Raw genomic sequence first — 12,045 nt, 5'->3', positions numbered from 1 at the left:
ACTTATTCCTAGCTTTAAAACCTTATGCCTAGCCTAACAAAACTTAAACCTTGTTTAAGAAACTTGTGCCTTCCTGAGACCTATCCCTAAAAAACTTAGTCATAACCTAAATACCCAACCTTAGTTTAAAAAACCTAAAGCCTAATTAAATAAGAAACTTAGGTCTTGCTTAAGAAAACCTTAAATTAGACCCAAGAAACTTAAAACGGACCTAATGAATTTCCCACAGATCTTTTTTTTTAAACTTCTTAAACTCCTGAGTCTTCACCCAAAAAAGAAAAGAAAAAAACCTCCCCAAAGGTCAACATTTTTCTTCAAGTGCCCCCATCAGAAATTCCAAAGAGTTGTTAAGTCCCTAAACTGTCTATCTAAATAATCATCAGTCTGGGTGCTCCTTTTTTGTCTCATCCGTGATTATTCGGTGTTTATCTCCCTTGTGAATTGTGTGTGTGTTTTGTTCTATTGGCTCGATGATTTCCTCCATCCACGAATGGTCATATTTGTACAAAACACCATCAGGGGTGGTCTCTGGGATCTTATGCCGATCCCGTCTCGTATGACTTTTTTTTTCCTCCTCAACTTCTTCTTCAACATCGGGCTGTCTCCTCATGGGTGGAAAGAGATGAGCCGCGTGTTTCGCTTACTTAACGGATGAAATCAAATAAGAAAGAATAAATTTCCAAATGCTTAGAACATTTTTCTCTTTTGTATGGTTTTGGTTTCTTGTATGATGGTTGAGTGAAGTCAGGACGCTGTGTGTTTTTTTTTTTATCTTCAAGTCGACCTTCCGATGGAACACCCACAGTTTAGCAAAAAAAATGTCTGTGTGCCTTTTTTGGAGAGGGTATAATATACAAGTGAATGAGCCAGAAAAAATACAAGAATTTGTCTCGACAGAGTGAATTTAACACACAAGATCAATTTACAATTTTGGGTGGTGGTTATTGCCTGTGTGTGCCAAATGTTTTCCAGGACTTTACGATAAAGGGATGAGGAGTTTTTCGAAAGCGTATCCAATGAAATTTAAACACACAAATCTGGAGGAATGTTTTCTGAAGAATTCCCTTCAGACAATTTCATGCAAACATATGCGTCAATGGTGTGAGAGAGGGTTGGGTTTTGTTAAAGAAAAATCACCTTAGAGATAATTTTAACCATCCTAATGACGTTCTATTGAAATTTTACCACCCAAAAATTCCTTCTTTAGAAGCTTCGTGTAACAAGATGGATTACTTTCAAATGGGAAAGGTATCTAAAGGGAAGAAGAATTGAATTTGTGTGTACCCATATACTTTGATGTTCGAGACAAGATTAATTTTTTTCTTCTCTGACTCATTCATCAATTCGGAAATTGAATACACCAAATCCGATCGTGAGATTCTATTACAATTCCCTCACGAAAATATGATACAATTGACACGGGGAAAGGGGGATTTCAATGAGGCCAAAATATTGTTTGAGTATTGGATATCATTATTTGTGATTCTTAGAGAAGCAAAAAAAAATTGAAGGGGATTATCGTATTTCATAAATGAATCACTAATTTATTCATAAGAACAGCGGGTGGTTCACCCCATAAAACACCCACGTGTTGTTACCAAGAGACGTGATTTTTGCATGTATGAAAAACAGCTCGATAAGAGGGAGAAAAAAATGTGCTGATTTGGGAAATTTTCTCATACTCTGTAAAACATTTTATTCAATTATACCATCGACCTTCGTATCAGTCCACGCGTTTGCTCTGAATGTGGAGCTTATATGGAGTAAAATGGGATTTTCGTCTTTTTTTGGGTTGGTACATGAACATCTGTACACGTGGATTCTTCAAATGAGAATAATATTCTGGAAGTTTGATGGGCACGAGGAAAAGAAAAAAAAATCCATTCATTTTCCCTTGAGAAAGAGAATGAAGAAGAAAAATCAAGTTATAATCATTACTTTTGACAGTAAGATGAGGAAAAAGCTCAAAAGCTTTAAGAAAAGCTTCAAAAGAAATGAGATTCTTATAACAAAGATATTCTTTTGAATCATTTGGAGCCTAATTTTGAAAAAATAAACCAAAAAGTCAGAAATAAAGCATTTATATTCTCTCCGCATTTCCAAAAATCATAAAACCGTAAAATAGGGTCAATCGTATCGGTTTTAGGGTTGAAATAGCTCGAAGAAATATGTAGGATACAAAATAAATTCAAAAAAACATAAAAGATCCCAAAATTCTTAGCATAAATCATACATTTGAGTTTATAAATCATTTTTGTAGTTTGAAAGAACCAATTTCTGTAAAAAAAAAAAAAGATCACCCCAATCGCTTTAGTCCTAAATAAACCTCCTTCATGTTAAGTTTCAAAACAAGAGGGTTTGTATACAAAGTAGCACCAAGTGTGTTATAAACACTATATTCACCCCCTATTTGTATTCAATGGCTCTCTAATACTAAATTTGAAGAACTAACATATTCTAGCGTGAAAATCCAGACGGGAGATGCTTCTGCAATGGAATACTGATAAGGGGTGTGCTTCCTCTCATTCCTGTACCCATATCTTAGATGCGTTTGTGCGCCATTTTCACCCTAGTTCCGTATTGTTGGGGAGAATATCTATATACAATTTAATATCTTATGTCATACTACATATACTCTACATATATAATATAAGAATATTTCATTGAATATACTTTGGCAAACATTTTGCAACCAAATCATGAGAATTCGCATCACATTAAAAACTTCTCGCGCTGCAAAAGGTATTTTATGTAGAAAACAGTGCCAAATTTTCTTCCCAAAAACGGAAATATTTCTTGGCACACCCCGCAGGAAGACATTTGGCAATTACATAATACTTTGCATAATTTCTCAAGGTAAAATTTGGTGAAAATTCGATAATAGGAATTTTCATTTTTCCCCCTTTGGGCACAAAATTTTTCGAGGGGTGGAAAAGTGTGAAAATGACGAAGAAAATTCTCATTTAGAAGAATGGATTTTTCAAATGGATGAAAGAAGAAACCTTCCTCCCTGAATGTAAGGTGTACGAGATAATCTCTATTGAAGTCAAATCTGTGCGAAGGGTGTCGTGAAAAACCACTCACGAAAATATTATATCTCTTATAAGAAGATGAAAAGGAGGAAAATTAGGAGAATGAGACACCACACACACACATATAGAGAATGTCTGGATTGGGATGAGAGAAATTGTTGACTTTCACCACCCCCTTATCAGAGTCGTACTCTGTGTCTCAAGAGAGTCGAAGGTGTGGATTCACACTCTGCTTATTGGCTAGATTTTCAGCTGTTTTCTTTCAAATTTTGAGCTAGAATAGCTAGTAAAGTGATTGGACAATATTTAGCAAGAAATCTGTCTTGAACTATAGTGAATTTTCCTAATTTTCACGAACTTTTCTGTGGGTTTAGTGGTGTGAGTGAGAACTCAAATGCGCCACGAGTGTTGTTTGAAGTGACGCTCGAAAGTGTTTATGCACTGAGAGTGTGTAGTTATGAGAGAGGACGGAGAGGAACTTGATCCCCCTGACACTGGTGATGGTGGGACAATGGAGCACTCTGATCTACACGATGATAACGGGGCGACTGGTTCTACTGTACCAGCCGGAAGAACTCGACAATATGGTGTGCAAGCGAGAGGACCGTTTGTTGTGTATCTTCGAGCCAAAAAGAAACACAATTTGGCTGTGATGCAAATTTCGGCAAAGATCTTCAAGAAATATGAATCGGTGGAGTCTATTCTTCCCGTCAACAGAGACAAGCTTAAGATTTCTGCGAAGAACAGAGAAGATGCAAATAAGTTGGTGAGGGATGATGATTTTTGCAAAGATTTTTTCACGTACATCCCTTCGAAGAGCTCGGAGGTGTTTGGGAAGATATTTCTGAATGAATGTGAGGATATTAAGGACATCATGGAAGCCGGGTACGGAGTACTTGACGGATCTTCGGAGGTCATCGCGTTGTTGGACGCAATTCGCCTTAAGAAAAAGGTTGACTCGCAGCTGAAGAACACACCATTTGTGAGAATTATTTTCGAGGGAACAATTCTCCCGGACTTTTTGGTGGTTAATAAGCTCAGAATCCCTGTGAAACCGTTTGCCCCAAGGGTTATGGAGTGCAAGACTTGCTTCCGCTTTGGGCACACTGAGGCTCATTGTGGCAGTCGTCCTAGATGTGATAAGTGTGGACTTTTTCATACGGAAGAATCTGGCTCATTTCCGTGTACAGATAGAGCATACAACTGCCCTAACTGTAAACTTTTGCTGCCACAGAAAAACCACGTATGTACAAAGTTGGGAGAAATTAAGGACCTTGCTGTGGATCGTTCCTTGGCCCGCAGAAGAGCTGCTCGACCAGCCCAACCTGCTCGAGTGGAGCCCCCTAATGTGCAATCTGCAGACACACGTAACAATCAGAATCCTGAGCGCAATCAGGGACATGGAGGAGCCAGGAGGAAAGTTCAAGTAAGGACAAACTATGACACTGAATTTCCTGATACGCTGAATAGAAATCGATTTGATGCTCTTGCATCGAGAGATGAGGAGGCAACAATTGAGAATTTTTCGGATCTCTCTGGGGAAGTTGATGTGATGGACGAGAAAGTTCGAGGATCGCCCTTGCTAAAGGGTCTTAGAGAAAAGAGGAAACATGTAGAATGCCAAGAGGAACTAGAAGGAAGGTATTTTCGCTGGGCCAAAGACCACGATGAGAGGACACAGAAAAACGCAAGGACCATCAGCCCACCAGAGGCACCTCAAGCTCAGCAGCGTCCTGTGATTCGTCGCAGTGATCCTGTGAATAGCAATGCGGGAAGCAGTAGTCTTGGATGGAAGGACGTGTTTCTTGGATTTTTTGCCACCATGGAGTGCAGCGAAGGAATGATGAGTTTCGTTAAAGGGATTCTTCTTCCGTGGATAGAGGGCCTTTTGATCAAGCACTTCCCCATGTTTTTTTTGTAAATAATTGTATTTAAATGTTCTATTTGTAAGATTTTGGACTGTTGGTCACGAATGGAATCATTTTCCGCTGACCTATGGGTGCTTGGGGGGGAAATAAAAAAAAAAAAACCACCCCCTTAAAATATCACATTTCAGCACAATCTCACCCCCATCTACCCTCAAAGAACTTTCATCCATTGTACCATACACCGAAGATGAAATAACGTGAATTCAGTGGAGAAATCATGGAGTAATCCACCTTCGTGAATATCAAGTTCCTTTTGCAAGAAAATTTAGCAAAAATAAACTCTTCCTTTGAATATTTCCACGCTCTGTGTTCAAGTGCTTGTGTGTATCTACATATATAGCTTTATATATAAAAGCAATTGAAACTTTCTCATATTTCGAGCAAAGCAAGCAAAAATATTCACACAACATATTTTTCCAGTTTAAAACCTTCACTTTTTTTTTCTGTTCCATCTTCGTTAAACAACTTTCTGTGCAAGCTTTTGTCTGCACTTTTGACTTTCCTGTGCCCCCCGGAAAAAAGCTCACACAGAGTCATCCTCTGCGCGAACAATTTGTATATTTACCCTCTGTCTACGAGGACCCCCCCAATTAAATGGGTTTTGTAACACACCACTGCGCGTATTGCCATTGAGATTATGGAAGTTTGTGGATGCATTGGAAAGGAACAACAGACAGAGAGGAAAAAAAAGAAGAAATAGCAGACAGATATATGCAATATTACCAACGAATTAGTCTCGAAAAGACCGCCACATAAAAAGTGTGTCAATGCGAAAAAGAGTAATTTTAAATTTTTCAAGAGGTTGAGGTGGTACGAAAGACCACAGAAAAAAAATGAGGTAATAACTTTTTAGTAGCAACACCACCAAAAGAAGAAAATAACCAACGTACTTTACCCAAAATGCAGCCACATTTCAGACTCCTTTAGAGCACCACATAAAACTTCACCCTCAAGAGAGAGATTTCGATAAACTCCTTCATATGCAAAGTTGGTAAAGTAAACTTTTGGAAAATTTTATGTAAATTTTCCATTTATATAGGAACTAACTTTTCTACACGATTATTTCAACATACCTAAATGTACATAACGTCTGAGACATATTTTCCCATATACAAACACAGAAAGTAAATTATGGAAAAGCTCACGATTTTGCAACAAGTTTTTTTTTTAAACTTTTTTTCCTACTGGAAAAATATGTCCAACAAAGTCTAAACAAGAACTCATGATTTCTCACAGAACTAAGAACATATACCATATTGTGCAAAACGGGAGGAGAAAGAGAGACCGAGTATGGGGTGAATGGGACCTCATTCATCAAACCCCCCACAACATATTCGTGACTAATGCTAAATTTTCATGAAACACATTGGTTTTCCCTACGGTATTCAGCACACAACATAAAAATTGTCATTAGTGCTTCCTAATAGTGTCACAAAATGAATGATTGCCATCGGGAAGGCTTGACTTACCAATTTTGCCACCAACTGAGAAAGTTAGTATTTATGGTAAATTGGGCTGACATGATATATTTGTTCCTTTACCAATAATCCCGAAATTCTTTTAATTTTTCTCCATTTGACTTTTCCTTAAAGTCATTCATAGAAATGTTTTTGGGTTCAATGCTTTGATCCTCAAATGTTTTTTTTTTAAATAGAAAATTAATTTTTAACGTTTGTAATACAATTTTTACAAAAAATAATTCTAAAATTAATCATTTTTCCTTAAGATTAAAAGCCTCAAGTTCTTCGCATGTCATCAACCATTTTCCCATTGAATTTCCCCCCAATCCATTGCAAATCACGTTAAAAAGTCATAAACATAATCTTGTAACGGGACGACGTTTACAAAATTCTTCGCGGCAGTTAAAAAGAAGTCTAGAAAAGAATCGTGTCGTAAATTTCAATATATATGATTCCATAATGTATCGATCGGTCTGCCATTTCTGTCCTCTCCCTTTGTGTCCTTTGCATCCGCGTAATCCCATATCGCCTTGGAATCAGAAACACGGCGTGGTGCAAAGAAGAAGAAGAAGAGAAAAAAACGAGGGTGAAGAGGCATTTTGCAACTTCTTTGCTATGTGTAAGTGTGAAAAAAAAATTTAACGAAATATCACATACAAAAATAGCTTCAAATAACCTTCGAAACACGATTCGTACAGTTCAGCATACAATATATGTATATAATAATATGAAATTCGCCTTGAGATTACACCATTTAGTCGTTCTTTTATTCCTCATCGGTTCTCCTTTCTTGACACACCATTCTACCACGCTATGTCTATTGGATTCACCGGGCGTCTCCATCCAAAGGAATTTTGGGGCATAACAGATATATCAATAAAAATATTCTCCCTCTCTCTCCCTCCTTTCCGTTTATCCCCCACATAACTATTCGCCATTTTGCTAAACACGAACATCATCTCCTCGGCCCATCATACTCTTCATTCGCTCGTTATTAATCTCACCATGGAGATATTAATCTGCTCTGAATTTTTGCGGTTCATGAATTAAGTGTGTATCAATTTGTGAAGATGGTAAATTGGTCTACAAGGAGAAATCATAATCGAATATAATGTCTGTTTTGGGGCTTTCCTCATACACGACGATGGCAATTTGCTAACTTTACCGATAAAATTCACGCTGAGATCAGCGATTAATTTGACGAAAGAGGAAAATCTCCAAGCAAAAAAAAATCAACTGTCGTTATCCCGGATAATATAGCATAAATTATTTGCAGATTTTTTTATTTTAATTAAATGTCCAAAACATGATGTAAGATGCTATCAGCACGGGGTAAGAAAAAAATCTTCAAAAAAAATTTACAAATTAAGAAAAAAAAAACCTCTTCGCGGTGACAACTTCTTGAAATTTGTCTGGCAAAGGTGGGAAAGTTGAAAAGAAGTTGGCTTAAGATAGTTGTTTTCTTGGTAAATTAGTTTTCGATTAATATTTGAAAAAATAAAGTATTTAAAATTTATTTTTTGAATGATAAACTTCTCATTAATTTAGAAAAATACAAAGAATAAAATTCAAGGTGTGGAAGGGCACGATCTATGACGTAGCGGTTTGTCAAAATTATTTGACATTTGACGTTTCGAAGACTCATTACCCTCTTCATCAGACCTCCATCAAGTTTGGTCTTAATTAATTGTTCTTATATTATTTTTAATTATAGAACTCCTTTAACAATTTCATCTTGAAAAATTCAAGCCAAGAACTTCTGTACACCCCTCTACCAAAGCAGAGGTGGAGAAAAGAATAACTAATTGATGAAACACACATCTTTTTTAATACTTTCGGCATTTTTTCTCTCTCTCGTCTCTTTACCACGTCTGTCTCTTCTATTGAAAATCTTCACCTAACCATCTTCTTACTATATATAATGCGTAATGTATATAGCATGCTCGTGGTGAATTTTTGCACATGCCGAAATAATATTTGATGAGCAGTGTTGTGAAGAATAAAAAAAAGTGTTCGCCTTGGTCTGGTGAATTATACCAGTGAGCATGTTTTTTAAATCTTTTATATATATAATTCCTCGTCGATCCCAGAGTTGTGCTAATATAGCGTATGTATTGGGTCTGTTATAGAGTTGAGTGTGTTGTTTAGGTGAATGGTCCCAGTTGACCCTTTGAAGGTCTCTGATTTTCTTCTCCCAACAACTCCACACGCATTCAGCACACTTCTTCGTCCATCTGTACACACGCTATAAGGAAGCAACAACAACAACAAATCCCCCATCATCATCACACTCCAGAGGCAATCTTCATCGAATGAACTTGAATTTATTCACGCAGAAATTCAATTTTTATTTCATTCCATCTCCGCACACACACTCTCTTTTTATTGTGCTTCCTCACCTCCCGTCCCAAAATGGGGAGGAAGCCATTATTATATAGATTTCTCGTATATGTATGTAATGTGTGACCCACCAATTTCATTGACATCGAGCATATCACACTACTGTTAAGTGCTCAAGTCCACAGAAAAAAAAAACTTGAAGGAAAAAAACGCGATCTACGGCATATTCAGGAAATCAAGTATAAAAATAATATGATGAGACAATCAACTAATCAAACATTTTTGCTTCTTGTGACATTGAGGGAGCATACATAAATTTATCATTAATTTAATAATAATAAAAAAAATTCCTGTCGACGCCACACATTATCTCATTTTACTGTGTGATTTTTAGCAAAGTTCAGCAAAAATTATCATAAACATTTTGCCACTGTCTGCACATAAATATATGAATATGAAAAGTTGAATCAATTGCCAGACCTAATTGGAAATAAAGTTAATAAGCAATACAATAACATCCACATTTATTGCAAAATTGCAGAGAATGAATCTCATTGAACTAAATTCTCTGTAATATTTGTCATTAAACACTCAATTTATGCTTTCACACCCCCTCTTAAATTAATTATGCTACACTCAACACCAAATGGAATATTATTTTGGGTGCAAAAGCAAATGACATTTGTAGCAAATAACAATATTGTACTGCACAAAATTTAATTAACCTCCCTGGCGCCTATATTGCTCTCATAAACAAAACAATATTAATTTTTAAATACCCCTCTCCATTACCCATAGAGATCACTTCTATATTTTCTGTGGCTCTTACCTATTAATTAACTTGTCAAAAAATAAATTTTAAACATTTAAAATCAAATACATCCACGTCATTTTTGCAGTCAAAACTGAAAGCTCCTTCAGCATAAAATTGCATACCATTCATAGCATTGGGATTCAGTGACTTTTCACAGTGTGGCTGTGTCTTTCCTTGAGAAATCAAAATCAAAATTATTTTACTACTTTCGCCCTTCATTTTGCTCAAATGGAGTCAAAGACGTTTATTCGGATTTTTCAAGTAAAAGAGTTCAAAGACACGGAATTCACTTGAGATTTTTGCGTGAATTTTTATAAAATTAAAAAACGATCATTTTTTGGCACTGAAAATGCAAGAAAAATATAAAAAGCTTTGGATGTGAGCTTTTGACATAGAAATCCAATTTATGAACTTTATTCTAAATAACTTTACAGCAAAGTTTCAACTGTTTGTTGAAGTTTTTTTTGATTAGCCAATAAAATTGCAACTTTAGCCTCTTGTTGAATTTTCAATAAAGAAGAAGAAGAATTAAACTCTCTCTGATTGGCTAATAAATTCAAGCAAAACTTTCATTGGCTAATACATTCCCTTTAACCTCAATTCTCACAAAAATTCTAATAAAAATTTCTATTTTATTGAAAAAAATCTAAAGATCATACAACGAATAACTTTTCTTTAATTTTAAACCAAGAAAATAATAAAGAATCTTACATAATGCATTACACCATATTTTCTTTTCATAACACAAGGCACCCAAGGATAATAAAACATTTACTGACCCCAACTCACTCTCTGTATGTACACAACGGACCCAATTTTCCCCCCACTGAATAAAACGAATTAAAATTGAGAACGACGACGAAACAACAGATATGAGGCAATTTGGAGTGCACTCATGGTGACTTAATTCACCTCTTTTCTATTGACATTCATGCTAATGTCAAGAAGCGAGCAATGAATTGCAACAATTATGTGTACATTGAACTAATTTAGGTGACTTATCGAAGCATAAAAATATGCTAAATAATGTATATTTTTTTCTCTCTCTATGGGGCTACTTATGTAGGTAGCTTTATTTTTCACGCAGTCCTAGATATTCGAACGTTAAGTAGTAATAAGTAAAAAAAAAAAGAAGCACAAGGAGAGTGAGAGAATGAGATAGATTGACAATATAAATTGATTTTATGGATAAATCCTCCCCACACATTGTACATGTGATTCTCCTTCGAGCAATTTTCATCTCCATCGTATTTTTTTTTACCCACATGGCATAAAACTCATACTTATCGTGGCCACCAGAGATTGAGGACTTTTTTGTGTGAATGAGAGAAGCATAATTTTTTTTATTTATGCTCCCGATTGCGTGCATTTGTGTGTACGATTGTAGTGCCATCTCTCTTTTTGCCTCCGCACACACAACGTTAATCTTTCCTCAATGATGTGCACATCTATTAATACGTATACAACATACTTTGGGAGGTTGGGTGTATTAAAGAAAAATAAGAAAAAAAACTCGTCATCATAATCACATGTAGAAAGGAAAGAGACAGCGAGATACAGTGTGAGAAAAAAGTGAGTGAAATAGAGAGTGAAAATTGTAATTACGAGGGCGACGCGTATTTTATTGAAACTACCTACATATATAATCAGAGATACTCCGACAACTGGCCCTTCGAGAAATATGACACTGGGCTTTTCATGGGTGATACTATATTAAAAAAAAAAACATTGCCAATAAAAATGGCCTTTTTTGTCTGTATAAATAAAAATACTGAAAAAAATGAGATTTCTCCCATGACAAATACACTGAGAGAAAAATAATCTCACACATGCAACTACATAGTGCATTGTGTGTAGAAAAATACATATGTGTGTATAAAAATGTCATTACTATGAATGTACATAAACAACGTGAATGCTGCCTGCTATGTACTGTACGTACACTACCCGTCAAAAGTTTCCGGGCAAGCAAAAATGGGGTATTTTTGAAGGCAAATTTTAAGTGGCTATATCTTCGGCTGTGATTAACCGATTTTCAAAAATTTACCAGTTTTGGAAAGGTACATTTCTCACCTTTCCAAACCTGGTAAATTTTTGAAAATCGGTCAACCCGTTATTTCTTGGCAGCCATTTTGGTAAACCTAGGCAAAAGTATTTTTCTCACAATTTTACAAATTTTCACTTTGACCTTTTGCATCTCGGCCGCTAGTGCATCGATTTTAATAAATAGATAGTCTTTGGAAAGGTAATTTAATTCCCTTTCCAAATCTGGTAAATTTTTGAAAATCGGTCAAGCGGTTCGGTCGTGGCAGCCATTTTAGTGAACAATAGTGAAAAACTACACTTTTGTCTATATCTCAGCTTGTGGTTGACCGATTTGAACAAACTCGGATTCAAATGGTAGCTAATCATGTCCTCTAACTTTTAAAAAAAATTCATCTCGATCCGTCACGTGGTTCTTTTTTAATGTT

General features: G+C 35.8%; 2 protein-coding genes across 4 annotated transcripts in view; one reads left to right on the top strand and one right to left on the bottom strand.

The window, feature by feature from the left end:
- Positions 1-12,045, top strand: part of LOC129787307 (DNA-binding protein RFX2) — an 865,065-nt gene that overhangs the window by 226,689 nt on the left and 626,331 nt on the right. The gene's annotated exons all lie outside the window — the stretch shown is intronic.
- Positions 1-12,045, bottom strand: part of LOC129787338 (protein roadkill) — a 137,330-nt gene that overhangs the window by 41,620 nt on the left and 83,665 nt on the right. The window lies entirely within an intron of this gene.

Source organism: Lutzomyia longipalpis, chromosome 1 (assembly GCF_024334085.1).
Source record: "Lutzomyia longipalpis isolate SR_M1_2022 chromosome 1, ASM2433408v1".
NCBI lineage: Eukaryota > Metazoa > Arthropoda > Insecta > Diptera > Psychodidae > Lutzomyia > Lutzomyia longipalpis.
Note: the sequence above shows the minus strand (reverse complement) of the source record. Positions and strands in the feature narration are given on the sequence as shown.